Source organism: Bison bison, unplaced genomic scaffold, assembly GCF_000754665.1.
Source record: "Bison bison bison isolate TAMUID 2011002044 unplaced genomic scaffold, Bison_UMD1.0 scf7180017864170, whole genome shotgun sequence".
Lineage (NCBI taxonomy): Eukaryota > Metazoa > Chordata > Mammalia > Artiodactyla > Bovidae > Bison > Bison bison.
Genome location: NW_011494742.1, coordinates 2,621,055 through 2,646,590, shown reverse-complemented (window position 1 = coordinate 2,646,590; position 25,536 = coordinate 2,621,055). Strand labels below are relative to the sequence as shown.

Below are 25,536 nucleotides of genomic sequence, written 5' to 3'. Positions count from 1 at the left end.
AATTTGGCAATAAGGAGTTCATGGTCTGAGCCACAGTCAGTTCCTGGTCTTGTTTTTGTTGACTGTATAGAGCTTCTCCATCTTTGGCTGCAAAGAATATAATCAATCTGATTTCAGTGTTGACCATCTGGTGATGTCCATGTATAGAGTCTTCTCTTGTGTTGTTGGAAGAGGGTGTTTGCTATGACCAGTGCATATTCTTGGCAAAACTCTTATTAGTCTTTGCCCTGCTTCATTCCGTATTCCAAGGCCAAATTTGCCTGTTACTCCAGGTGTTTCTTGACTTCCTACTTTTGCATTCCAGTCCCCTATAATGAAAAGGACATCTTTTTTGGGTGTTAGTTCTAAAAGGTCTTGTAGGTCATCATAAAACCGTTCAACTTCAGCTTGATTACTTCTCCTCTATTTTAAAAAATGTTACTGCATTTTTCAGCTCTGTTTGGTTGTTTATATTTTCTTACACTTTGTTAGAAAATTCTGCCTTCTCACTGTGATTACCCATTCTTCTCCCAAGTTCTCTGACCATATTTATGATCATTATCTTGAATCCTTTATGGCTAGATTGCCTCTGGGCTTTCCAGGTGGCCCTAGTGATAAAGAACCCACCTGCCTAAGCAAGTAGACATAAAAGACGTGAGTTTGATGCCTTGGATGAGAAGATCCTATGGAGGAAGGCATGGCAACCCACTCCAGTATTCTTGCCTGGAGAATCCCATGGACAGAGGAGCCCAGTAGGCTATAGTCCATAGTGTCTCACAGAGTCAGACACGAATGAAGTGACTTAGCACATGAGATTACTTATCTCCACAGCATTTAGTTCTTCTGCTTATATTTTATCTTCTCCCTTCATTTGGAACATATTCCTCTCTTCTTTCATGTCACATCTCTGTTTTTATTTCTGTGTATTTGGTAGGTTGATTATGTTTCTTGACCTTGAAGAAGTGACCTTAGGTAGGATACATCATTTGGGGCTCAACAGCACATTCCCCACTGGTCATCAGAGTTATATACTGTAAGCATACCCTTTATATAAGCTGTGTAGGGCCTTCTTTTGTGGTTGGCTGACTAATGTGGATACACTGGTAGGCATGTCTTGTCCCCAGTCTTGGTGTCTGTCTGTCTTTGCATAGTGTGGAGGCTACCAGCCACTGTTGGGCAGGGGAATGTGTTAGCACAGCTGGCTACACAACCTATGGAGTCCTAGTCCTGGCTGGCTGGTGGATGGGTCCAGGCCCCAAGGTGTTTGGTTGTGGGATCAGAAGTCCCAGCATTAGAGTTGGCCTGCTGATAGATGTGGCAATGTTCTTGGGATGCTGGTGGCCTGCTGGTGGGTAGAGCTGGTTTATTATATGGCTGGCTGTGAGTTTCAGGGTGTCTCAGGACTGGTGTCACCACACATGTGTGGAGCTAGACCTAAATGTGGCTTGTTGAAGGACTCAAGGTGTCATGGGGTTGATGTTAGCCCATTGGTGAGCTCAAGGGACCCTGGGGTGACGCTAGCTCTCTTATTGGTGGGGTCAAGTTCTGATAGGGCTGAATGCAGGCCTCTGGGTGTTCTGGAGCTAGTTTCTGGATTCTCTGGTAGATGGGGCATGGTCCCAGGGCAGCTGAGAGCTCAGGGGTCTTATGACAGCTTTATTTGGCATAAAATATGTCAACAAAATATGGATACAAAAACAAGACCCCTAAATATGTCAATAAATTTGGAAAACTCAGCAGTGGCCACAGGACTGGAAAAGGTTAGTTTTCATTCCAGTCCCAAGAAGGGCAGTGCCAAAGAATGTTCAAACTACAGCACAATTGCGCTCATTTCATATGTTAGTGAAGTAATGCTCAAAATCCTTGAAGCTAGGCTTCGTTCAACAGTATGTGAACTGAGAACTTCCAGATGTACAAGCTGGATTTAGAAAAGGCAGAGGAACCAAAGATCAAATTGTCAACATTCGTTTGATCTTAGGGAAAGCAAGGGAATTCCAGAAAAGCATCTACTTCTGCTTCATTGACTACAAGAAAGTCTTTGACTGTGTGGATCAGAAAAAACTGTGAAAAATTCTTCAAGAGATGGGAGTACCAGACCACCTTACCTGCCTCCTGAGAAATCTATATGTAGGTCAAGATGCAACAGTTAGAACCAGACATGGAACAATGGACTAGTTCCAGATTATGAAAGGAGTACATCAAGGCTGTATATTGTCACCTTGCTTATGTAACTTATATGCAGAATACATCATGTGAAATGCCAAACTGAATGAAACACAAGCTGGAATCAAGATTGCTGGGATAAATATCAATAACCTCAGATATGCAGATGACAGCACTCTTATGGCAGAAAGCGAAGAAGAACTAAAGAGCCTCTTGGTGAAAGTGAAAGAGGAAGGTGAAAAAGCTGGTTTAAAACTCAGCATTCAAAAAACTAAGATCATGGCATCCGATCCCATCACTTCATGGCAAATAGATGGGGAAACAATGGAAACAGTGACGGACGTTATTTCCTTGGGCTCCAAAATCCCTGCAGATGATGACTGCAGCCATGAAATTAAAAGATGCTTGCTCATTGGAAGAAAAGCTATGACCAACCTAGACAGCATATTAAAAAGCAGGGACATTACCCACAAAGGTCCATCTAGTCAAATTATGGTTTTTCCAGTAGTCATGTATGGATGTGAGAGTTGGCCACAAAGAAAGCTGAACACTGAAGAACTGATGCTTTTGAACTGTGGTGTTGAAGAAGACTCGAGAGTCCCTTGGCCTACAAGGAGATCAAAACAGTCAATCCTAAAGGAAATCAGTTCTGAATATGCATTGGAAGGACTGATACTGAAGCTGAAGTTACAAAACTTTGGCCACCTGATGAGAAGAATTGACTCACTGGAGAAAACCCTGATGCTGGGAAAGATTGAAGGCAGGAGAAGGGGACAACTGAGGATGAGGTGGTTGGACGGCATCACTGACTCAGTGGACATGAGTTTGAGCAAGCTCTGGGAGTTGGTGATGGACAGGGAAGCTTGGTGTGCTGCAGTCCATGGGGTCTCACAGAGTCAGACCTGACTGAGCAACTGAAGTGAGCAGTATAATACAGTAGAAAACTTACTTGAGTAGAGCATCAGTAGAAAACTTACTTGAGTAGAGCATCAGAAAGTCTGGACTCTAATTCTGATTGGTTTATACTTGATTTTTACGTTTATCTCAGAACTTGCTGAGATGCTGTATGCTTTTTATTTTCTTACTTGTTTAGGAAAAAAAAATCCTGCTACATTGTCTTCCCCATTTTTGGATCGCAAAAAGATAATGTTGGGTTGGCAAAAAAAAAAAAAAAAAGTTCATTTGCATTTTTCTGTAAGATGTTATGAAAAACCCCAATGAACTTTTTGGCCAACCCAATGGATAGCAAGTAGCAGTTATACCTCTTTCTTGGCTGTTACTCTTGCCAGTCAAAGAGGTCAAGGAGAAGTGTAATGTGGCTTAATATATGGAATAGAACCAGTGCACTTGTCTGACCATTCAGAATATCATTCTAACCTGAGATTGTCATAGAAAACGGAGAAACATTCAATGGAATTGGTATGACTGCTTCTATCTGGCCACTGACAACCATTTGTTGAAACTGAGGACATGGTAATTACCAACAACAGTATTGCCTATTGTTTGTGCCATGATTAAAAGACTACTTCAAAGTACATTTACATATTTATCTCCTTTTAATTCTTATAACGGCTCTGTATGATTAGGGAAGTATTATCTTCATTTTTACAGATGAGAAAAATGAGGCCAGGATGAGTTAAATGATTTGTCCTAGAACATAGAAGTTAGTTGCAAAATTGGAGATGGGAATACCAGACCATTTTACCTGTCTCCTGAGAAACCTGTATGCAGGTCAAGAAGCAATAGTTAGAATCCTGTATGGATCAACTGACTGGTTCAAGATTCAGAAAGGAGTACAACAGGGCTCTCTGCTGTCACCCTGTTTGTTTAATCTATACACTGAGCACATCATGAGAAATGCTGGGATGGATGAGTTACAAGCTGGAATCAAAATAAGCAGGAGAAACATCAACAATCTCAGATATCTGGATGATACCACCCTAATGTCAGAAAGCAAAGAGGAACTAAAGAGCCTCTTTATGAGGGTGAAGGAGGAGAGTGAAAGAGCTAGCTTAAAACTAAATGTTAACAAAACTAAGATCATGGCATCCAGCCCTGTTACTTCATGGCAAATAGAAGGGGAAAAGGTGAAAGTAGTGACAGATTTCTTCTTCTTGGGCTCTAAAATCACTGTGAATGGTGACTGTAGCCATGAAATCAGAAGATGATTGCTTTTTGGCAGGAAAACGATGACAAACCTAGACAGTGTGTTGAAAAGCAGAGACATTACTCTGCCAACAGACCATATAGTCATGACTATGGTCTTCCCAGTGGTCACGTACCGTTGTAAGAGCTGGATGGTAAAGAAGGCAGAAGGCCAAAGAATTCATGCCTTCGAACTGTGGCGCTGGAGAAGACTCCTGAAAGTCCCTTGGACAGCAAGGAGATCAAACTAGTCAATCTTCAGGGAGATTAACCCTGAATATTCACTGGAAGGACTGATGCTGAAGCTGGAGCTCCAGTATTTTGGTCATCTGGTGTGAACAGACAACTCATTGGAAAGTCCCTGATGTTGGAAAGATTGAGGGCAGAAGGAGAAGAGGATGTCAGAGGATGAGATGGCTGGATGGCATCACCAATGCAATGAACATGAACTTGGGCAAACTTCAGGAGATGGTGAGGGACAGGGGAGCCTGACTTGCTACAGTCCCTGGGGTCGCAAAGAGTTAAACATGACTGGGTGACTGAACAACTGCTAACCCCTAGTCTAGCGTTCCTCCCAACAGATAGCCATGCCCTCGTTAATTTTGCCTTGTAATATACTCTCTTCTGTTTCCCTAGATGACCTCTTTTACAAAAGTATGTTTTATAGTTTATGTTTAAAAAATAAAAAAAGTAAATGGAAAGTGGGGTGATTATTCTTTCACATATGCTCAATGAACTTAATTCACTGGTTTCATGAATATGAAATGATCTAGAGGAATATGTATTTATGTTACAATCAAGTATGTTGGGAAAATGTATGTGGTTGATACAGATACATTGATTTTCATTCTAATATTAGTTTAAGTAAATTATATGTTAGGGCCCAGCCAACAAATATATCCATTATAGTTAATTTCTCTAATTTGGTTAAAGGACTCTAGATTTATTCAGCAGTATAAATATATCAGATTATGTAAAATTAATAGCTTAAGTCCATTCATATGGCTTTAATTAGGATGCAGGGATTGAGATGAAAAAAAATCAAGTGAGAGCTCTGCCTTTGATTATAATTGTATCTGCTCTAGTATCAATTTCTGCAAAGGCAAGCACGTGTTGGCTTCATTTAATACATGTTTGTTCAAAGAAGCTGAGCAATGGCTTAATTACACTTTGAAGGCTTTCATTAAAATATATTGTTTGTCTAAATACCAGTTTAGTTCACTTTATTTAATTATCCAACAGTATTTACCAGGCCAGGAATATAATTGTATACATTGAAAAAAAATAGTTGATTGTGTTATGTTTCAAGGAAAATAAATTCACTTTTGTGTAGCCTTGCTGGAATTTTGAAAACTGTCCTATTTCCAATATATGTACTTGTCTCCAAATTTGGCTTTGGGAATCTGACCATCTCATTTTCTCCCAAGGAAAGAACTTTTTAGGAGAAAACAATTCCTTGATGGACAATAATATTCTTCTCATGTGGTTTCTGGACCTTCCTACAAAAATCAGGGAGCTAAATGAGTTTTATAGTCAATGGTTTCTTCTACACTTGCCAGCTTGCTTAGCTGTGGGTATTTAGAGTTCCAAGAAAGAAAGTCAGACCATTCAATCTAAATTTCTTCAGACCTCAGTTTTCCTTTCCATTCATTCATTCTTCTTCTTCTTCCTCTGTCTTCAAATCTCTTCCTTTGCTTATGGTCTTGGCTCCAAATCTTATGGCCAAGAGCATAATAAGAAAAAGAGTTGTGTTTCCTGGCCATTAGTTCAGAAATATGCTCCTCACAAATTATCTTGGTGCCAGAAACTTACCATAAAATATTTATTGGTTTTGATCCTGATGTATTTTTAGTCTGCAAAATGTCTTCTACTTAAATGAAAATGTCTCCTGGGGGACAGAGAAACTTTTAAACTCACAGCTCATAGTGGGTAGTTGGTTTATGAAAACTGAGGTTAAATATCTTCAAGAACTTAAGGACACAGAATATGTTTCAGGCAAAAAGGAGAGAGTGGTATAGAAAAGATAATTGGAGGATATCTTATCCTTCAGTCTCTTTTTTCCCTGAAGTTTTGTTCTGTGCTTGAGTCACACGTCCTATTTCTCTTCCTGTCTCTTCTACTTCCACTACTCTCCTTCATGCGACTCATCCTCTCTCTAGAACTCAAACAGAACATGTAATTATTGGACAAGATTGAATGTACAATGCAGGAGAAGTTAAGAATTGGAGATGTGAAAAACAGTACTCTTTTTGGGTTTAAAAATTCTCAATTTCTGATCTTATAGTTATGTTGGTTAAGAGCATGGTTATTGAGGCCATGGTTCAAATCCAAGAGTTGTCACTTATTATCTGTGTGACCTTGGGCGTATTTCCCTCATATCTTCTCTGAACTTCCAATTTCTTTTTTTTTCTTCCCACTTCTTGCCACTTTATTTTTTAGTTGAAGAATAATTGCTTTACAGAATTTTATTATTTTCTGTCAAAGAGCAACAAGAATCAGCCATGGGTACACCCATGGCCCCTCCCTCCTGAACCTCTCTCCCATCTCCCTACCCATCCCAACCTTCCAGATTGTCACAAAGCCCCTGTTTGTGTTCCCTGAGTCATACTGCAGATTCCCATTGGCTATCTATTTTACATATGGTATTGTAAAAGTTTCCATGTTACTCTCTCTTACATCTCACCCTCTCCCTTCTCCCCTCACCCAGGCCCATAGGTCTGTTCTCTATGTCTGTTTCTCCATTGCTGCCCTGCAAATAAATTCATCAGTACCATCTTTCTAGATTCAATATATATGCTCAGTATATGATATTTATATTTCTCTTTCTGACTTCACTCTGTATAATAGGCTCTAGGTTCATCCACCTCATTAGAACTGACTAAAATGTGTTCCTTTTTATGGCTGAGTAATATTCCATTGTATATATGTACCACAACTTCTTTATCCATTCATCTGTCGATGGATATCTAGGTTGCTCACATGTTCTAGCTATTGTAAATAGTGCTGCAATGAACACTGGGGGTACTTGTGTCTTTTTCAATTTTGATTTCCTCAGGGTATGTGCCTAGGAGTGGAATTGCTGGGTCATATGGTGGTTTTATTCCTAGTTTTTAAAGAAATCTCCATACTGTCTTCCAAAGTGGCTGGATCAATTTGCTTTCCCACCAGTAATGCAAGAGGGTTCCCTTTTCTCCACACCCTCTCCAGCATTTATTTTTTTTGTTTGTAGACTTTTTGATGATGGCCATTCTGATTGGTGTCAGATGGTATTTCATTGTAGTTTTGATTTGCATTTCTCTAATAGTGAGTGATGTTGAGCATCTTTTCATGTGTTTGTTAGCCATCTGTATGTCTTGTTCGGAGAAATGTCTGTTTAGGTCTTACTCCCAGTTTTTGACTGGATTGTTTGTTTTTCTGATATTAAGTTGTGTGAGCTGCTTGTATCTTTTGGAAATTAATCCTTTGTCAGTTGTTTCCTTTGGTATTATTTTCTTCCATTCTGAGGGTTGTCTTTTCACCTTGCTTATAGTTTCCTTTGCTGTGCAAAGCTTTTAAGTTTAATTAGGTCTTGCTTGTTTATTTTTGTTTTTATTTCCATTAATCTAAGAGGTGGGTCATAGAAGATCTTGCTTTGGTTTATGTCATTGTGTGTTCTGCCTATGTTTTCCTGTAAGAGTTTTATAACTCTGGTCATACATTTAGGTCTTTAGTCCATTTTGAATTTATCTTTGTGTATGTTATTAGGAAATATTCTAATTTCATTGTTTTGCATGTAACTGTCCAATTATCCCAGCACCACTTATCAAAGAGGCTATCTTTGCCCCATTGTATATTCTTGCCTCCTTTGTCAAAAATAAGTTACCCATAGGTGCATGAGTTTATCTCCAGGCTCTCTATTTTGTTCCATTGGTCTATGGTTCTGTTTTTGTGCCAGTACCATACTGTCTTGATGATTATAGCTCTATAGTATATTTTGAAGTCAGGAAGATTGCTTCCTCCAGCTCCATTCTTCTTTCTCAAGCCTGCATTGGCTACTTGGGGTCTTTTGTGTTTCCGTATGAATTGTGAAACTTCTGTTCTAGTTCTGTGAAAAATACCATTGATAATTTGACAGGGATCACGTTGAATTTGTGGATTGCATTTGGTAGTATAGTCATTTTCAAATATTGATTCTGCTTACCCAGGAACGGGGAATATCTCTCCATCTGTTATGTCATCTTTGATTTCTTTCATCAGTGTCTTATAATTTTCTATATACAGTTTTTTTGTCTCCTTAGGTAAGTTTATTCCTAGATGTTTAATTCTTTTTGTTGCAATGGTGAATGGGATTGATTCCTTAATTTCTCTGTCTGATTTTTTATTGTTAGTATATGGGAATGGAGGTGATTTCTGTGTATTGACCTTGACTCTCACGACTTTTCTGAACTCACTGATTAGCTCTAGTAATGTTCTGATAGTTTCTTTTGGGTTTTCTATGTATAGTATCATGTTGTCTGCAAACAGTGAGAGTTTTACTTCTTTTCTGATCTAGATTCATTTTGTTTCTTTTTGTTCTCTAATAGCCATAGCTAGGACTTCCAAAACTATGTTGAATAATAGTGGTGAGAGTGGCCACCCTTTTCTTCTTCCTGATCTTAGAGGGAATGTTTTTAGTTTGTCACCATTGAGAATAATGTTTGTTGTAGGCTAATCATATACGGCCTTTACTATGTTGAGGTAGGTTCCTTCTATGCTCATTTTTTAAGCGTTTTTATCATAAATGGTGCTGAATTTTGTTAAAGGCTTTTTCTGCATCTATTGAGATGATTGTATGGTTTTTAATATTTAAATTTGTTAATATGGCATATCACATTGATTGATTTATGTATATTAACGGATCCTTGCATCCTTGGTATAAACCTGACTTGATCATGGTGTATGAACTTTTTAAGGTGTTGTTGAATACTGTTTGTTAGAATTTGGTTGAGGATTTTTGCATCTATTTTCATCAATGATATTGGCCTGTAAGTTTCTTTTTTGAGTGTGTTGTCTTTGCCTGATTTTGGTATCAGGGTGATTTGGCTTTGTAGGATGACTTTGGGAGTGTTCCTTCCTCTGCAATGTTTTGGAAGAATTTCAGAAAAATAGTCATTAGCTCTTCTCTAAATGGACTGAGTGACTGAACTGAACTGAACTGAAATGTATGATAGTATTCCCCTGTGAAGCCTTCTGGCCCTGGGTTTTTGTTTTTGGGGAGATTTTTGATCACAGTTTAGATTTCAGTGTTTGTAATTAGCTTGTTCATAATTTCTATTGCTTCTTGGTTCAGCCTTGGGAGGTTGAACTTTTCTAAGAATCTGCCCATCTCCTCTAGCTTTTCCATTTTATTGGCATGTAGTTTCTCATAATATTCTCTTATGATCCTTTGTGTTTCTGTGTTATCTGTTGTAACCTTTCCTTTTTCATCTCTAATTTTGTTGACTTGATTTTTCTCCCTTTTTTTCTTGATGAGTTTGGCTGCTGCTGCTGCTGCTAAGTCGCTTCAGTTGTGTCCGACTCTGTGCGACCCCATAGATGGCAGCCCACCAGGCTCCCCTGTCCCTGGGATTCTCCAGGCAAGAACACTGGAGTGGGTTTCCATTTCCTTCTCCAGTGCATGAAAGTGAAAAGTGAAAATGAAGTCGCTCAGTCATGTCTGACCCTTAGCTACCCTATGGACTGCAGCCTACCAGGCTCCTCTGTCCATGGGAGTTTCCAGGCAAGAGTACTGGAGTGGGTTGCCATTTCCTTCTCTGGATGAGTTTGGCTAGTGGTTTGCAAATTTTGTTTGTCTTCTCAAAGAATCAGCTTTTAGTTTTATTAATCTTTGGTATTGTTTCCTTCATTTCTTTTTCATTTATTTCTGCTATGATCTTTATAATTTCTTTCCTTCTGCTAACTTTGGGTTTTTTTTTGTTTTTGTTGTTGTTGTTCTTCTTTTTGCAGCTGCTTTAGATGTAGAGTTAGGTTGTCTATTTGATGCTTTTCTTGTTCCTTGAGGTAGGATTGTATTGCTATAAACTTCCCTCTTAGAACTGCTTTTGCTGAATCCTATAGGTTTTGAGTTGTCATGTTTTCATTGTCATTTGTTTCTAGGAATCTTTTGATTTCCTTTCTTATTTCTCTAGTAACCTCTTCATTATTTAGTAATGTATTATTTAATCTCAATGAGTTTGTGTTTATTGAAGTTTTTATTTTCCAGTAGTTGATATCGAGTCTCATAGTCTTATGGTCAGAGAAGATACTTGATATGATTTCAGTTTTCTTAATTTACTGAGGCATGATTTGTGGCTCAAGATGTGGCCTATCCTGGAGAATGTTCCATGTGCATTTGAGAAGAAACTGTATTCTTCTGCTGGAAAGTCCCGAAGATGTCAAGTCGGTCCATTTGGTCTCATGTTTCATTTAAGGTTTGTGTTTCCTTATTGATTCTCTGTTTTGATGACCTGTCCATTGGCATAGTAAGTGGGGGTGTTAAAGTTCCCTACTATTATTGTGTTACTGTCGATTTCCCCTCTTATGCCTGTTAGTGATTGCCTCATGTATTGAGTTGCTTTTAATGTTGGGTGCATACATATTTACAATTGTTATGTCTTCTTGCATTGATCCCTTGATCATTTGGTAGTGTCCTTCTTTGTCTCTTATAATATTCTTTATTTTAAAGTCTATTTTGTCTGAATATAAGAATTGCAATTCTGCTTTCTTTTGTTTTCCGTTCACGTGGAATATGTTTTTCCCTCCTTTTACTTTCTGTATGTGTCTCTAGATGTGAAATGGGTCTCTTTGTGGGCAGGATATATATATGTCTTGCTTTTGTATCCATTTAGTTAGTCTGTATCTTTTCGTTGGTGCATTTAATGTTTACATTTAAGGTAATTATTGATATATATGTTACTTTTGGCATTTTCTTAATTCTTTTGGGTTTGTTTTTGTAGGTCTTTCCTTTCTCTCGTGTTCACTGGCTATGTAAATCCCTTTAGCATTTGGTGTAAGGCTGGTCTGGTGGTGCTAAATTCTCTTAAGTTTTGCTTGTCTATAAAGCTTTTGATTACTCCATTAATTTTGAAGGAAATCTTTGCCAGGTATAGTAATCTTGGTTGTAGATTTTTTTATTTCAGTACTTTAAATATATCTTGCCATTCCCTTCTGGCCTGCAGACTTTCTGCTGAAAGACCCACTGTTAATTGTATGGGTTTCCCCTTGTATGTTACTTATTGTTTTGCCTCGCTGCTTTTAATATTTCTTTGTGGTTAATCTCTGTTGGCTTGATTAATATGTGTTGATGTGTTTCTCCTTGGGTTTATCCTTCTTAGACTTGATTGACTATTTTCTTTCCCATGTTGGGGAAGTTTTCAACTATAATTTATTCAAAAATTTTCTCAGTGCCTTCTTTTTTTCTTCTTCCTCTGGGATTCCTATAACTTGAAAGTTGGTGCTTTTAGTATTGTCTCAAAGGTATCTGATGCTATCCTCATTCTTTTCATTCTTTTTCCTTTATTTGGCTCTTCAGCAGTTATTTGCACCATTCTATCTTACAGCTCACTTCTCTGTTCTTCTGCCTCAGTTATTCTGCTTTTGGTTCCTTCTAGAGTATTTTTAATTTCAGTACTTGTGTTATTCATCTCTGTTTGCGTATTCTTTATTTCTTCTATGTCCTTGGTGATTGTATTAACTGTCTTAATTGTTTCTTGCATTTTCTCCATTCTATTTTCAAGTCTTCAGAGTATCTTTACTGTCATTATTCTGAATTCTCTTTCAGGTAGATTGCTTATTTCCTCTTTGTTTATTTGGTCTGAGTTTCTACCTTTTTCTTTAATTTGTGCTGTATTTCTCTGCTTTCTCATTTTTCTCCCCCTAACTTGCTCCACTTGAGGTCTCCTTTTCTCATGATTTAGGGTTGTATTCCTTCTTCCTTTTAGTTTTTACCCTTGGGGTAAAGGTTGGTTGATGGGTTTGTGTTGACTTCTTGTTAGGGATGACTTGTGCTAGTGTTCTAGTGAGAGGAGATCACACAGGTAATTACAGAAATAATGGTACATATACACACACTTCCACACACACAGTTATAACCAAAGTATTCTAAAGACTCCAGAAGATTGACTTGGTGAACAAGGGAAACCAAGATTGATATCAACCACTTAAAAGCAGAGCTAGGTAATGCTCAGTGCAGAAAACTGAGCCTAAGCAGAGTGCTAACTGGGGAATATAGCAAATAAGTTGGTGAAAAAAAGAGTGAAGGAAAAAAGGTAGAAGAAAACACAGAAAAAAAAGAGGAGAGGGGAGAGAAAAGGAAGGGGTGGAAAAATGGGTAAAAATGAGAGAGAAAATAAAAAATAGAAAAGCAAAGATAAATAGACATATGTGAAAACAATTTATATATACTCAGGAATAGCTACTCTAAGAAAAGCAGTCAAATATACAAAAACAAAATCAGAAAAATCACCAAAAAAAGGGGGTGAAAAAGAAAATGAAAATCTTAAAATGAATTTTTTTTTTTTTAAACTAAAGAAGCAAAGAAGAAAACTCCACAGCACTGCAAATGTTAATGTGAAGGTAGAAATATGTAGGGGGAATAAACAGAGATTTATAAGAAAGAAAAAAGGTCTCAAGGTCATACTTATTCTTGGTTGTGGAGTCTGTCCCCATGCATGGGGTTGGGTTAGTGTCTTGTGATGTTTTTCTGGTTGGAGGGTATGTGCCTGTGTTCTGATTGTTGGAGCTGGATCTCTTCTCTCTGAAGGGTAGTGCAGTGTCCAGTAGTATGTTTTGGGGTGTCTATGGTTCAGTATGTCTTTGGGCAGTCCTTCTGACTTTGGCAGTGTTAGACACATCTACTTCCACAGCTGCGTCGAAGTGGCTGTCTCAGCATATCTTCACTGGCACCAGCCCCCTCCCTACTTGTCCCTGGTATCTTTGCTAGTGTTTTTGTTCCCCAGCCTCGCCCTGCACTGCAGGCTGAAGCTTTCCAGGTAGGGGTTTTATGGGTCTTTTCTCAGCTCCCTGATCGAGAAAAGTGTCGCAAAGACTTGTGTGGGCTTTCCTCAGCCCCCCTGAGCTCACCCTCTGCTTCTCAGGGCTTATATTCACTTGCCTTGGCTCCCTGGACCTGTCCTCTGAATCATAGGGCTTGTGTGCACTTGTTTCAGCTCACCAGCCCACCCTCTATATTGTGGGGCTTGTGTGTTCTTCTTTCTGCTCTCTTGGCCTGCCCACTATTCCTCTGAGGGTTGTGTGTGCTGGAGAGGTCTCTATGCTGCCCCTCTCTCTGTCTATCACAGCACCCCTGGCCTGCCCTTTGCACTGCAAGGCTTCTGTGGGCTTCTCTCAGTTCCCCGAGCCTGCCCTCTGGTTGGGGCCACAGTTATGAGCTGCTTATGGGCTGAGAAGTGCAGATTTCTCTGTTTTCTGTCCTCTAAGTCCTGGCTTTGCCCAGTTTTCCAGGATTCCTCAGCTCTCCCTTGGGTCTGCCTGTGAGGGAGCTTCCCCGTGCATGGAACTCTTCCTGCTTCAGGACTCCCTACCTCCCTTGGGGCACAAGCTCCCATCCAGAAATTCCCTATCTTTTCCCTTTTTCTGTCTTCATCCTCTCTCTTACCTCATTCCAGGGAGCTTAGCCTGCCTTCTGGAGGCCTGGGTATTCTGCTGTGATCTGGAGGTTGCTTTGTAAGAGTTGTTCCATATCTTGATGAGTTTTTTTATGTATTTGTGGAGAGGCTGGTGATCCCCCCATCTTAATTCTCTGCCATCTTCTTCCACTCCCAAATTTCTTAGAACAAAATCTAACTTAAGGTAGTTGTGAGGATTATTGAATTAAGTAGCACAGTGACTAGTGCATAGTAAGTGTTCAATATATGGAAGCTGATAGTAATAAAAAGTGTTAGTATAACAACAAAAACTAAGGTACATATAACCAGATTTCATTTATAGTTTAAAAATAACATATTTATAAACTAATAAATAATATTAGTTTATTAATAAGTAATATATTAGTGGTGTTATAACCTTTGTTAATTGGAAAGCTCATTTTAAACTATTGTGATCATGCCTAAACACTAAGAAATAATTTTAAAAATAAAATTTAAAAGCAGATATAAGCAGGTCAATAAATGTTTGGATCCCATGTAGTGAAACCCATGTCCTCAACTCACAAGGCTATTAAACAACTTAAATTGTCTTGCTATAATAAATTAAAAAGAATTGGTCTATGTTCTGTGTCTGCTAAAGGCAAATAATTTTTAGCAGTAAAGACTGGACTCTAAGCATCCAACTATGGGAAGGAGAAAGGAGAACTTAAAAACTGCAAAACATGCTATGGGAATCAGAGACTAGTTCTTTAGGAAGAGATATTCAAGAGTTATCTGTCTATTCTGTCTAGTAAAAGCTATGGCTTTTCTAGTAGTCGTGTATGGATGTGAGAGTTGGACTATAAAGAAAGCTGAGCACCAAAGAATTGATGCTTTTGAACTGTGGTGTTGGAGAAGACTCTGGAGAGCCCCTTGGACTGCAAGGAGATCCAACCAGTCCATCCTAAAGGAAATCAGTCCTGAGTGTTAATTGGAAGGACTGATGTTGAAGCTGAAACTCCAATACTTTGGCCACCTGATGTGAAGAGCTGACTCATTTGAAAAGACTCTGATGCTGGGAAAGATTGAAGGCAGGAGGAGAAGGGTATGACAGAGGATGAGATGGTTGGATGGCATCACCAACTTGATGGACATGAGTTTGAGTGAGCTCCGAGAGTTGGTTGATGGACAGGGAGGCCTGGCATGGTGCAGTCCATGGGGTCGCAAAGAGTTGTACATGACTGAGCAACTGAACTGAACAGATATGCAGATAACACCATACTTATGGCAGAAAGTGAAGAGGAACTAAAGAACGTCTTGATGAAGGTCAAAGAGGAGAGTGAAAAATCTGGGTTAAAACAACATTCAAAAAACCAAGATAATGACATTTGGTCCCATCACTTCATGGCAAATAGATGAGGAAACAATGACAGACTTTATTTTCTTGGGCTCGAAAATCACTGCAGATGGTGACTGCAGCCATGAAATTAAAAGATGCTTGCTCCTTGGAAGAAAAGCTATGACCAACCTAGACAGCATGTTAAAAAGCAGAGACATTACTTTGCCAAGAAAAGTCCATCTAGTCAAAGCTAGACTAGTAATCATGTATGGATGTGAGAGTTGGACCATAAAGAAGGCTGAGTCAAAGAATTGATGCTTTTCAACTGTGTCCCTTGGACTGCAAGGAGATCAAACCAGTCAACCCTAAAGGAAATCAACCCTGAATATCCATTGAAAGGACTGATGCTTAAATTGAAACTTCACTACTTTGGCTACCTGATGCAAAGAGGCAACTTATTAGAAAAGATCCTGATCTGGGAAAGACTGAAGGCAGGAGGAGAAAGGGACAACAGAGGACGAGATGGTTGGATGGCATCAGTGACTCAATGGACATGAGTTTGAGCAGGTTCCAGGAGATGGTGAAGGACAGGGAAGCCTGGTGTGCTGCAGTCCATAGGGTCAAAAAGAGTTGGACATGACTGAGCGGCTGAACAACAACAACTACTATCCTTTAAAATTTTGATGTATTGTTAACATGCACTACCATCTACCATGGAAACTATTATTGTCCTCAGGTTAAAAAATGAGACTTGAAGTGAAGCATTTTTCCCAATGTGACACAGGTAGAATGTGTCAAAACTGAATTCAAATCTGGGAGATCAAACTTTAAGGGAACACCTCTTGAAATTGTATCATGCTTGTGAAAACCACATGACAGAAATCTGCAAAAAGTTGTTCAGAAAATATTAAGCTGGCCTTCCTAGAACACCAGCAGCAGAGAAAAGCAAGTTATCATCCACAGACCAAGTTAGCCATAGTACCATTAAAATTTGACTCCAACATTACTCTTCAGTCAACTCTTCTACAAGTGGACATTCTTCTTACCTTAGAGACCTGGGTCTGCCTTCCCAGTCATGTTTGACTATGTTCTGCTGAGATGGTAAAAATCTGCCTGCAGTGCAGGAGACTGGGTTCAGTCCCTGGGTTGAGAAGATCCCCTGGAGGAGGGCATGGCAACCCACTCCAATATTTTTGCTTGGAGAATTCCCATGGACAGAGGAGCCTGGTGGGCTACAGTCCACGGGCTCCGAAAGAGTTGGGTACAACTGATCAACTAGGCACAGCACAACAGCAACCAGTATTTGGCACAGCCTCTGAAATTAGCAGTCTATGATATGAATGTAAAGGCAAATGCCCTTTCCCACTTTGCTAGATTAAGTTGGAAGGACCAAATTTTATCTACTTTAAAATTATGCTCGGAACTTGACCTTATGCATTAATTCTACTTATGGATAAAGCTCAGTCATTGGCAGACAGGATTTTATTTTGTTTTGTTTTAGAATCTTGCTCTATGAACTTGGAAATAGAACCTGCATTCTATTTCCAGGTAATACTTTGGACACTTGACACTGTGTTTTCAAATTGTCAGTCTTAGTTATATAAGGGATTTTGAAGATACTTTTTTATTCCAGTATGACCATAACCACAAAACACACTAAGAGAGAGATGTCCCAGGAAATAGTAGAAGGATTTACATATCTCTAACATGGATGTCATGGAAATGGGGACTGAGATTATGATACAAGGAGGCTGATGATCAGAAACTATGTTTCATAAATCTATTCCTGTTATAGACCAGATACATGAGCTCTCATGTGGGTATATTTAGTTGCAGGCAGGAAGGCAGAAAGAATTTAAAAGTGTGTGTATATTGGTGGTTTAGATTTGCAGGTACAGAGTAGAGATGGTGGGTGTCTTGGAAAATAAGTAGTCCTATTCTCAAAATCTTTGTTTATCTGGAAAATAACAGTAATCTAAAAGGAATGAAAATGATACCAGGTAGTCATGAGATAAGTAGAAAGATTCAGTCAATTGTCTATAGTACAGAATAAATCTACCCAAATTCCAAGCTAAAATAATTTTTTAGTTACCCAAGGGGAAAAAAATTAAAGTACAAATAGTGGCATTTTCACTTTTTGCTTTACAGAGCATACTGGAATCTCTATCCTTTGGCATAATGAAGAAAAGAAACCAGAGGTGGCTCTATCTAAAGACCAGTGATCAATGGAATAGAGGCTGTTGGTAGAGCTTCTCCAGAGGAACTCGAGAGTTTGGGAACTAGAGAGGAACTCTAGGAGAGAATTCCCAACTGCTGGGTTGGGATGGGAGCAGATCAAGAGCTCTTCCTTTTCCAGTCCTATGTGGTCACTATCTACCTTTTGGCCACTCTCCAGTCTCATACTAACTTTCTTCTCTGGGACCTGTTCTTCCACTTGTTCTTGTACCTTACTCTTCCTGCTCATCTGGGGTTTATCTCCCTCCTGCCGGCTTTCTGTCCTTTTCAATACTGTTTTTAGTGGCAGAGCCGAGAATGGGAGAAGAGCAGGCTGTCTAAGCAGCACCTCTCCGTCCTCCTCGCCTCTCTTCTCCTCACCTCGCTCTCGCTGCCTGCTCGCCCTGCCGCTTTGCTCGGTGCCCAGAACACCTTCTACCATGGCCACCTCGGTGAGCTCCCACTTGAACAAAGGCATCAAGCAGGTGTACATGGCCCTACCTTAGGGCGATAAAGTCCAAGCTATGTACATCTGGGTCGACAGTACTGGAGAAGGACTGCGCTGCAAGACCCGAACCTTGGATTCTGAACCCAAGTGTATAGAAGAGTTGCCCGAGTGGAATTTTGATGGCTCTAGTACTTTTCAGTCTGAAGGCTCCAACAGTGACATGTATCTTGTCCCCACTGCCATGTTTCGGGACCCTTTCCACAAGGACCCCAACAAGCTGGTGTTCTGTGAAGTCTTCAAGTACAACCGAAAGCCTGCAGAGACCAATTTAAGGCACACCTGTAAACGGATAATGGACATGATGAGCAACCAGCGCCCCTGGTTTGGAATGGAGCAGGAATATACCTTCATGGGCACTGATGGGCACCCCTTTGGTTGGCCTTCCAATGGCTTTCCTGGGCCCCAGGGTCCCTACTACTGTGGTGTGGGAGTGGACAAGGTCTATGGCAGGGATATTGTGGAGGCTCACTACCGGGCCTGCTTGTACGCCGGCATCAAGATTGGGGGCACGAATGCCGAGGTCATGCCTGCACAGTGGGAATTCCAGATAGGACCCTGTGAAGGAATCGACATGGGCAATCATCTCTGGGTGGCCCGTTTCATCTTGCATCGTGTGTGTGAAGACTTCGGAGTGATCGCCACCTTTGATCCTAAGCCCAATCCTGGAAACTGGAATGGTGCTGGCTGCCACACCAACTTTAGCACCAAGGCCATGTGAGAGAATGGTCTGAAGTACATTGAGGAGGCCATTGAGAAGCTAAACAAGCGGCACCAGTACCACATCCGAGCCTACAATCCCAAGGGGGGCCTGGACAACGCCCGGTGCCTAACTGGATTCCACGAAACCTCCAACATCAACGACTTCTCTGCCGGCGTGGCCAACCATGGTGCTAGCATCTGCATCCCCCGGACTGTTGGCCAGGAGAAGAAGGGCTACTTCGAAGACCTTCGCCCATCTGCCAACTGTGACCCCTTCGCCGTGACCGAAGCCCTCATCCACACATGTCTTCTGAACGAAATGGGCGATGAGCCCTTCCAGTACAAGAACTAAGTGGACTAGCCTTGCAGCCCTCGAAACCCCTCTTAATTCTACATCTTACTCCCACTCTCACCCCTCTCAATGTTATAATAGCTATAACTCAAAGGGTGGAATATCAAGGTCTTTTTTTTTTTTTTTAATTCCTCACACCCAGTTAATATCTCTTGCTTTGTTTGGTCAGGACTAAAGGGGTCAAGTTCTTAATCACTTCACAACCACCTACCTACTCCTGTCCTTTTCTTTTTCCTATCACTGAAGCTTTCTAGTGCATTAGTTGGGAGGGGGGCAGGGGAACATAACCACTGCTTCCATTTAATCAGGTGTGTTTGTCCAATAGGCATAGCTCTCCGGACAGAGAGCCCAGTCATTGTGAAGGGATGGGGAGGACTCTGAGTGGTTACTGAGTCGGGGACAGGGGTGCTGGATTCTATGGTTAGGTTAGGATTTCCCTTCTTGGTGGGAAGTTCCATTACTTACAAGGTTGTAACCAACTTTCTATCAAAAGTGAAAATTAAGGGGGAAGGAAGGGTGGGAAGTCAGGTAGGAAAATGCCCTAGATCTCCTGGTGTGGTGCTTCCCTTGCCTGGGGCTCAATGCCCTAACAGGCTCCGCATAAATGGATGGATGGCCCTACCTTAAAAGAAAAAGTTCTCATTGTGTGGTCCTCCATTATAACACAAAGCAGAGTAGTATTTTTATATTTAAATGTAAAAACAAAAAAATTATATATATGAGTGTGCAGATAAATGTGTGTTTTCTCTTTAGGGAGAAAAAGCCATTCTGGTTACGGGGAACCCAAATTTGAGACTAAGTAGTCTGGTTAGAAATAAGGATCTCCTTTTGAGTGGGCGTGGGGATGGGAGAGGCTGTGCTGGAAGAGTTGGCTGTTTCGGGCTGATATTCCCTCACAACCACTTCAGGGCTTCTCTCCGCCCTGCTTGCCCTTCTGGGAGGCTGACGTTGGTTGGTTAACAGGTGGAAGCCCATGATAGCAATAGCCATCACCTGAGCCCCAGGTTTAAAAGACACACATGTACTTGTACAGGGGTTTGGAAATATGAGTTGGCTGGTCAGCTTGAGCATGTTACTGACAAGTGGGTATTGGGGTTATTTTCTGGTGGGACTAGCATGTCACTAAAGCAGGCCTTTTGATAATATTAAAAAAAAGATTTTTTTTTAAAGCAAAACAGAATTTTAGATTTTAATCATATTTGTTAGGGTTTCTAAGTCTTTGTTTTACAGAATTGCTTGTTTGCTTCAGCTGTCTCCTCCCCATCTCTGCTCTGGAGGAAATGGGACAAGTCTGGAGTCCAAACAGTTGTAATTTTTGTATCTTGGTGTCTGTTCTCTGAGTGTGAAATATTCCCTTCCTTTGTTAAGATTCCTGAGGAGTTACTATTTTTTTTTCTTTTATAATAAAAACAAACCCCACCTTTGTCCTTACCAAAAAAAATAAAAATAAAAAAATAAAGGTAGAAAGTTTCCCTAAGAACACATAGGCTGTACCCCTATGCTTACTGAAAAATGGCTTTTCAACTGAACAGATTAGTCACTTCCATGCTCACAATGTGCTATTGTGCTATTATGGAGCTGACACCAGCTCTGTTATCATCTTCCTCTGTGGCCTCATGTGAACATTCTCACCTGTGCTTTTTACTTCACCCGTATGTAAAGAAAGCAACACTTACTTTGCCTACGTAAATTTATCTCCTAGTTATCTTAGAGAATTCAAATTTATATATAAATTTATGTGTTCTTTAATTCACCTATTCAACAAATATTTGTGAAGTGTTTACCACATGAATGTGATTGAAAGGTAGAAAAAATACTCTATGAATATTGATTCTTCAATTTAGTGTAGGGCCGTGGTGTCTCACATCAGTTTTTTAAAAGTTGTTCTTGTCCCAATATGAAATGAACTCTTGATAAATAGAAAATTTTACTTTTCACATATTACAGATACCACATTCATATGTGAATGAGCAAGAATAATTGTTCTTTGTATTTCCCAAACCTATGGAAAAGGATAGGAAATGAATGGGAAATAGGTGCAAAGCAATTTGGTTTTCAATGGAGGAAATGATCACTTGGCTCCACATGGAAAATAAAGCCCTGTAATCAAGAATTCCATACTACTACTATCCAAAGTCTATCAACCCAGACTGTTAACAATTCCAGTGCTGGACATGACTCCAATAAATTAATGCTTCTGTGAGTTCCATACAGATATCCTATCTTGAAATTAACGGTTTGTTATAATATGTTCAACTGAATACTAAGAATGATGAATATCCTCAAGTCCTTGTGGTGAAGAAGGTACTTCTCCCTGCCTCTGACATCAATACTGCATAAGGTTGCATGCAAAAAGGGAATCCCAGCGCTCTCCTACTCTATATGCATTAGTCACACTAGTACAGTTCTGTCATTAGTAAGTATCGTAGAGAGGCCAAATTCTCCCATAAGCTATGTGCTGGTGCTGTCAATCAATTGCCATAACCCTCTTTCAAAATCAATGGGTAAGAGGAACATAAATATTTAAGCAGAGGAAATGAGTAAGCAAAGCAGTAATTAAGGATGCCAGTGGTTCCAAGATAGCAACAGAAATTCTTCACAGATAAACATTTTAACAAACTTTTCACAGAGAGCAAGGAACCACCACAGTGTTGTCTGAGAGACACTAAAGCCGAATACTGGATTTGAATTATTTACTCTCAAAAAGGTGCCAAGTAAAGGCTTCGTTAGAACTGAATTAAGTATATGCCACCAAATGCATAGAATATCTTCCTTGCATTCATTAAAATCAAAGCAATTGGGAGTGACAAAGTGTACAGGGTAACTTAATACAGATACTTGCTGAAATAATTTATGCTCTAAAGCCTGTATTTTCAAAAGGGATCTGGCAGGGACATTTGAAACATCCTGTAGTTCAGTCAGAAATTCCAAATGCCAAATCTTGACTCTGGAGATATGCTTCCTGGGATGCTCTCATTTTCTGAATTTCACAACTTATGAATTATGAAGTGTATATACAAATATGAGAGTAAAACCTTGGAGTATATTTGAAATTAAGGTGCTGACAGTGTTGCTTCACTGAGACTTTTCAACAAAACTATGTTTACTTCTTTTCCCATCTTAGATTATTAGAGTATCAGCATCTCATTGTGGTTTGGTGATCTGTCAGACTTGCATTTAAATTCCCATTCATTCATTTAAGAGTTTCTGATCCAAGACACATCACCAAATTTCTTGGCCAAATTAGATAATAAAAATATAAAAAGTTTTCTAGAGCAAGAAGAACAGATGTATTAATATGTCCAAACAGGTAAATGCAAACTATATGTCACTGTGGATGATGACTACAGCCATGAAATTAAAAGATGCTTGCTACTTGGAACAAAAGCAATGACAAATCTAGACAGAGTATTAAAAAGCAGAGACATCACTTTGCTTTCAAAGGTCCGTATGGTCAAGGCTATGGTTTTTCCAGTAGTCATGTATGGATGTGAGAACTGGACAATAAAAAAGGATGAGCGCTGAAGAATTGATGCCTTCAAATTATGGTGCTGGAGAAGACTCTTGAGAGTCCCTTGGACAGCAAGGATATCAAACCAGTCAATCCTTAAGAAAATAAACCCTGAATATTCATTGGAAGAACTGATGCTGAAGTTGAACTCCAACACTTTGACCACCTGATGTGAAGAGCCGACTCATTGGAAAAGACCCTGATGCTGGGAAAGATTGAAGGCAGGAGGAGAAAGGGATGAGAGAGGATGAGATGGTTGGATGGCATCACTGACTCAATGGGCATGAGTTTGCACAAACTCTGGGAGATAGTGAAGGACAGGGAAGCCTGGCATGCTACATATAGTTTTGGGAGATGGTGAAGGACAGGGAAGCCTGGCATGCTACATACAGTCCATGGGGTTGCAAAGAGTTGGACATGACTGAGTGACTGAACAACAACAAATATGCAAACTAATTCTAATGCTTATGATGCATATAGAGAATGCCCCTTGACCTTAGTTTTTATATCTCAAATCACTCTAAAACTGTAATTTTACTTATATAGAAGAGGTAATGCCTTCTCTCCTAAAAGCATTTCTGCTGAAAGATTTTTCTCTGGAATTCAATATATGTAAAAGTGGCCAGACTAACCCAACTTCCTTAGAACTGAAACAAATATAATCTTTAGTTTTCCAGAGCAGGGCAAGATTACAAAATATGTAAAACACATCATGCCTGACCTCTGGTGCCATAGGAAAAGGGGTTGAAGATGAGGCATGTAATTCCCTAATGACACACTCTACATCCAAGTTCAGGAAGTTCTCATCACCCATCCATATGTCCATCAGTGAGCTACCATTCTTTCATCTCAACCTACAATACATTTGCAAGCAAAACAAACAAACAAAAAATAAGCAAAAAACCCCACAAAAGTCCTGAGATTTGTTTAGTAATTCTACATTCAGTTAGAGTATATATAGCTGGAGTAACCTGCAAAGAAAAAAGAGGCTGGTTAATTCAATTTCTCCTTTAGCTGAGAAAACATTTTTGTTTTTAATCTTTTATTTAAATGTATGAACATGATTTCCTCCCTTAGGAATTATAATACTACCCAACAACTCACTTTTTTTGGTAAAGTGATAGAATAGGACAAGTTAGCTCTAAATTCCCTTCCATTTTTATGTCCGTTAATCTAACATCATAAACTAACAGAGGTGAGAAGAATTCCATTATGCTCTACTGTGTTTACTAGAAACAATGCTTCCACTAATAGTTTATTTAAAATATTACCTTGACAAATTTCCTCAGTTAGGGTAATAGAATAACAGCTGACAAATGTTCAGACATGGATCACCTGAGGCACACAGAAGGTCAGAAGACTCTAAGAATTCTTAGTTTGCCCAGAAAATTCCATCTCAGGAGAACCATCTACATCAGAGATTTCCTCTCAGGCCCTTCTCTGGTGTCGACTGAAAAAATAGTCACAACCTGAAAGTTGAGAGATATATTTATTCAGTGAGAATTCTTAGGACTTCAAGCCCCGGAGGCCGCATCTCAAGTAGCCCTGAGAAACTGCTCCAAGGAGGCTGAGGAAGGAGTCAGGATATAGATGTTTGCAGGAAAGGACAGGTAATCTGAATATTAAAAGGTTGCTGTTAATTAAGGAAAACCAGATACCTCAAATTAAGGAATTTAGCACTCTTCCATGCATGGGAAGATGCAAGCTTCTGGACTCACTGAAATAATTTCTTTCATATGTATCTCATATCTGGGGCCAGCATCCTGCTTCTTGATTATTCACATCCTTAATTCCTCCTTTATCATTGAGAGTGGTGGCAGCTGATAGCTGCGGGATCACAGGTATTGTTCTCTCTCTTGGGAGCTCTCCAGGCTCAGAAAATCACATTTAGAGGCCCAAAATCACTGATGGCTGTTATATCCTGGTTTATTGATATGGCAGGAGACATTCCATTTCATACTGAGGATCAATAGAAACTTTAATAACTTTGCTTCGACTTCAAAAGGATAGAATGAGTCCTTTAATCAGCAATTATCTGATTAGCAGGATTCTGAAACCAAAAAAGATTATCAATCACTTAGATTTTATTTCCAGCCTAACTACCCTGTTATTCAGTTGTTAGTTCCATCACAACAAAGTCAATCAACAGGTGCCTAAGATGTGGATACATTTCATGGGTGTTTTAAGTCTAAGAGGGATGGAGAAAATAATGAAAAAAATTTGGAACTGAGCCTTGCTTACCCTGTCCTAAAATGCTGGATGTTTACTTTGAAATCCACAATTCTTTGGATACTTGTCATGGTTCATAAAAGAGATTGACAGCTCGATTATCTCTGAGATGCTTGTCTGTAATCCTTCTTAGTGTGAGCAGGACTTGCAGCAGCACAGCAGTTTGAGATTATAGTCTTTTGTTTTGCTCTAGAGTGATGTTGAAAATCAGCTTTCAGGTAAACAGTAGGAAGATCAACCTACCCACAAATAATTGGTAAGTGGTTTTCACAATAGATTTGGAATAGTCACACTAGGAAGATAATCGGAAGAAATTAAGGATAACTGTCTTAATTTACAGATGAGAAGACAGAGTTGTAGAGAGAGTATTACATTTTCTCAAAGCCATGGAATTAAGTATATATATTGGAAGTTGTGCTTTAAATTCAAGGACTCCTCACTTCTCCTCCAGTCTTTTGTACCTTCAGTATAATATTTGACCCTACTAGAAATTTAAGAATCTAATCATATAACTTCAAAGAAAAAGGTACAATATAGGTCTCCTACTTCTAGAAATGTTGAAGTAACAAGGATTGGACCTGACCTCCCATCAAAAACAAATTAAAAACTAGACAAAATATTTAAAACAATTGTCTTGATAGATTGGAATGAGAGAAACTGAGGTCAGTTGGTTCAGTTCAGTCGCTCAGTCATGTCCGACTCTTTGTGACCCCATGAATAGCAGCACGCCAGGCCTCCCTGTCTATCACCAACTCCCGGAGTTCACCCAGACTCACATCCATCGAGTCAGTGATGCCATCCAGCCATCTCATCCTC

The 25,536-nt window shown here is 39.6% G+C and overlaps 1 long non-coding RNA gene and 1 pseudogene across 2 annotated transcripts in view; both read left to right on the top strand.

Moving 5' to 3' along the window:
• The window catches only part of LOC104990103, a 410,489-nt gene that overhangs the window by 180,138 nt on the left and 204,815 nt on the right, over window positions 1-25,536 (top strand). The window lies entirely within an intron of this gene.
• LOC104990101 lies at window positions 17,717-20,412 on the top strand (annotated as a pseudogene). The gene has a single exon (XR_825461.1). The product of XR_825461.1 is annotated as a glutamine synthetase pseudogene (transcript).